This window comes from Heliangelus exortis, unplaced genomic scaffold, assembly GCF_036169615.1.
Source record: "Heliangelus exortis unplaced genomic scaffold, bHelExo1.hap1 Scaffold_276, whole genome shotgun sequence".
NCBI classification, from domain to species: domain Eukaryota; kingdom Metazoa; phylum Chordata; class Aves; order Apodiformes; family Trochilidae; genus Heliangelus; species Heliangelus exortis.
In genome coordinates this window covers 2,501-6,563 of record NW_027285953.1, presented here as the reverse complement: position 1 = coordinate 6,563, position 4,063 = coordinate 2,501, and the positions used below count along the sequence as shown (strand labels likewise).

At 45.4% G+C, this 4,063-nt stretch overlaps 1 pseudogene; it reads left to right on the top strand.

The window, feature by feature from the left end:
• The first annotated feature begins 3,643 nt into the window (after positions 1-3,643).
• LOC139790766 (uncharacterized) overlaps positions 3,644-4,063 on the top strand; it is a 2,466-nt pseudogene continuing 2,046 nt past the window's right edge.

The following is a 4,063-nucleotide window of genomic DNA, read 5'->3' as shown; positions in this document are numbered from 1 at the left end:
AGGCCTAGGCCGAGACCGAGACCGAGACCTGAGGCCTAGGCCGAGACCAAGACCGAGGGCTAGGCTGAGGCCCGAGGCCTAGGCCAAGACCTAGGCCGAAACCGAGCCTGAGACCGAGGGCTAAGCTGAGGCCCGAGGCCTAGGCCGAGACTTAGTCCGAAACCGAGACCGAGAGCGAGAGCGAGGCCTAGGCCAAGGCCCGAGACCGAGACCGAGACCTGAGGCCTAGGCCGAGACCGAGACCGAGGGCTAGGCTGAGGCCCGAGGGCTAGGCTGAGGCCCGAGGCCTAGGCCGAGACCTAGGCCGAAACCGAGACCGAGAGCGAGGCCTAGGCGGAGGCCCGAGACCGAGACCGAGACCTGAGGCCTAGGCCGAGACCGAGACCGAGACCTGAGGCCTAGGCCGAGACCAAGACCGAGGGCTAGGCTGAGGCCCGAGGCCTAGGCCAAGACCTAGGCCGAAACCGAGCCTGAGACCGAGGGCTAAGCTGAGGCCCGAGGCCTAGGCCGAGACTTAGTCCGAAACCGAGACCGAGACCGAGAGCGAGGCCTAGGCCAAGGCCCGAGACCGAGACCGAGACCGAGACCGAGACCTGAGGCCTAGGCCGAGACCGAGACCGAGACCTGAGGCCTAGGCCGAGACCAAGACCGAGGGCTAGGCTGAGGCCCGAGACCGAGACCGAGACCGAGACCGAGGGCTAGGCCGAGGCCCGAGGCCTAGGCTGAGACCTAGGCCGAAACTGAGACCAAGAGAGAGGCCTAGGCCAAGGCCCGAGACCGAGACCCGAGGCCTAGGCCGAGACCTAGGCCGAAACCGAGACCGAGAGCGAGGCCTAGGCGGAGGCCCGAGACCGAGACCGAGACCTGAGGCCTAGGCCGAGACCGAGACCGAGACCTGAGGCCTAGGCCGAGACCAAGACCGAGGGCTAGGCTGAGGCCCGAGGCCTAGGCCAAGACCGAGGCCGAAACCGAGCCTGAGACCGAGGGCTAAGCTGAGGCCCGAGGCCTAGGCCGAGACTTAGTCCGAAACCGAGACCGAGACCGAGAGCGAGGCCTAGGCCAAGGCCCGAGACTGAGACCGAGACCGAGACCGAGACCGAGACCTGAGGCCTAGGCCGAGACCGAGACCGAGGGCTAGGCTGAGGCCCGAGGGCTAGGCTGAGGCCCGAGGCCTAGGCCGAGACCTAGGCCGAAACCGAGACCGAGACCGAGAGCGAGGCTGAGGCCCGAGACCGAGACCTGAGGCCTAGGCCGAGACCTAGGCCGAAACCGAGACCGAGAGCGAGGCCTAGGCGGAGGCCCGAGACCGAGACCGAGACCTGAGGCCTAGGCCGAGACCGAGACCGAGACCTGAGGCCTAGGCCGAGACCAAGACCGAGGGCTAGGCTGAGGCCCGAGGCCTAGGCCAAGACCTAGGCCGAAACCGAGCCTGAGACCGAGGGCTAAGCTGAGGCCCGAGGCCTAGGCCGAGACTTAGTCCGAAACCGAGACCGAGAGCGAGAGCGAGGCCTAGGCCAAGGCCCGAGACCGAGACCGAGACCTGAGGCCTAGGCCGAGACCGAGACCGAGGGCTAGGCTGAGGCCCGAGGGCTAGGCTGAGGCCCGAGGCCTAGGCCGAGACCTAGGCCGAAACCGAGACCGAGACCGAGAGCGAGGCTGAGGCCCGAGGGCTAGGCTGAGGCCCGAGGCCTAGGCCGAGACCTAGGCCGAGACCGAGACCGAGAGCGAGGCCTAGGCCGAGGCCCGAGACCGAGACCTGAGGCCTAGGCCGAGGCCCGAGACCGAGACCTGAGGCCTAGGCTAAGACCCGAGGCCTAGGCCGAGACCGAGGCCTAGGCCTAGGCTAAGACCCGAGGCCTAGGCCGCGACCGAGACCGAGGCCTAGGCTGAGACCCGAGGCCAGGGCCGAGACCGCGACCGAGAAAAAAAAAAAAAAAAAAAGGAAATGAATGAATGAATGAATGAATGAGTGAATGAATAAATAAACAAATAATTGAAAACAGCACCGGAAATAAATAAATACACAATAAAATAAGTAAATAAATAAATAAATAAATAAATAAATTATAAATAAGTAAATACAATCCAGAATGAAGCAATTAATTATTTAAATAATTAAATCAATGCCTTGGAAATAAATAAATAAGTAAGTAAGTAAGTAAGTAAGTAAGTAAAAGGGAAACGAATAAATACATAAATAATAAAACAAACAAATAAATAAACCCTGAAATTAATTAGTTTTTTTAATTAATTAAAAAAGTAATTAAAAAAAAAAAAAAAAAAAAAAAAAAAAAAAAATTAAATTTCAAAAAGCCCCGGAAGTAAGACATGAAAATAATCAATTAATCAATTAATTATTGGATCGATTAAATAAATAAATAAATAACTAAATAAATAAATCAACAAACCAAAAGTAATTAATTAATTAATTAAATAAAGGGAATGAATGAAGGAATGAAGGAATGAAGGAACGAACGAACGAATGAATAAATAAATAAATAAATAAATAAACAAATAAATTTTTAGAACCCGGAAGGAACGAATGAATTAATTAATTGGTTGATTGATTGGTGGGTTTAATTAATTAATTAATTTAGTAATTAATTAATTAATAACTAAAGGAAATAAATAAATAAATCAACCAACCAACCAACCAACCCACCAACCCGGAAGTAATTAATTAATTAATTAATTAGTTAATCAATCAATCAATCAATCAATCAATCAACCAGTCAATCAATCAATCAATCAATTAATTAAACCCGGAAGTAATTAATTAGTTAATTAATTAATTAATTATTCGAATAAATAAATAAATGAATAAATGAATAAACAAACAAACAAACGAACGAACCCGGGGGCAATTAATTAATTAATTAATTAATTAATTAATTAATTAATTATATCGATAGAGGAATGAATGAATAACAAAATAAAAAAATAGCTAAATAAATAAATAAACGCGGAAGTGATGAATGAATGAATGAATGAATGGAAATAAATAAATAAACAAGTAAACAAATAAACAAACAGAGAAACAAACCCGAAAGTAATTAATTAATTAATTTTTTAATGACTTAATTAATTCATTCATTAAAGGAAATAAATAAACAAACAAACAAACAAACGAGTAAACCGGGAAGTAATTAATTAATTTCTTAATTGATTGATTGATTGATTGATTGATTGATTGATTAATTAAATGAATAAACAAACAAACAAACAAACAAACAAATAAATAAATAAACCCGGAAGTAATCGATTCATTCATTCATTCATTCATTCATTAGTTATAGAAATAAACAAACAAATATACAAATAGGTAAATAAAAAAACCCGGAAGCAATTACTTAATTAATTAATTAATTAATTAAAGGGAACGAATGAACAAACAAACAAACAAACAAACCAACCAACCAACCAACCAACCAACCCGGAAGTAGTTAATGAATGAATTAATTACATCTAACTAACTAACTAACTAAATAAGTAACCGGAAGCAATTAGTTAGTTACTTACTTACTTACTTAATTAATTAACTAGCTGCCTCGGAAATAAATAAATAAATAAATAAATAAATAAATAAATAAATAAATAAGTAAATAAATAAAAATAAATCTATCGCTCGAGAAAACCCGGAGTGATGAAGGTAAGGAATGACATCATTGCATCGTTCCATAATTAAGGAACTAAATAATTAAAGAAACAGGGACAGCACCGGAAATCAAGAAATCGATCCATCCATCGATCCATCTTAAAAATTTAAAAAGTAAATCAAGAAGTTTTTGAAGAGAAGAAAGAAAAAAGAAAAACGGAAAAAGAAAAAAGTTAGAAAAAAAAAACCGGGAAACGAATCGAGACACTGGAAGGGAAAGAGGGGATAAACCGTCCAAATTCAAAAGGATTGAAAAAGGAAGGTGTGGGGGAAAAAGAAAAAACAACAAAAAAACAAAAAAAAAAACAAAACAAAAAAAAAAAAACGGGGCCGGGGTCGAGGCCGACTCGTCTACCCGCGGGACTCGGCCGGCTGGTCTACCTCGCGGTCTCGGACTTGGCCGCGGCG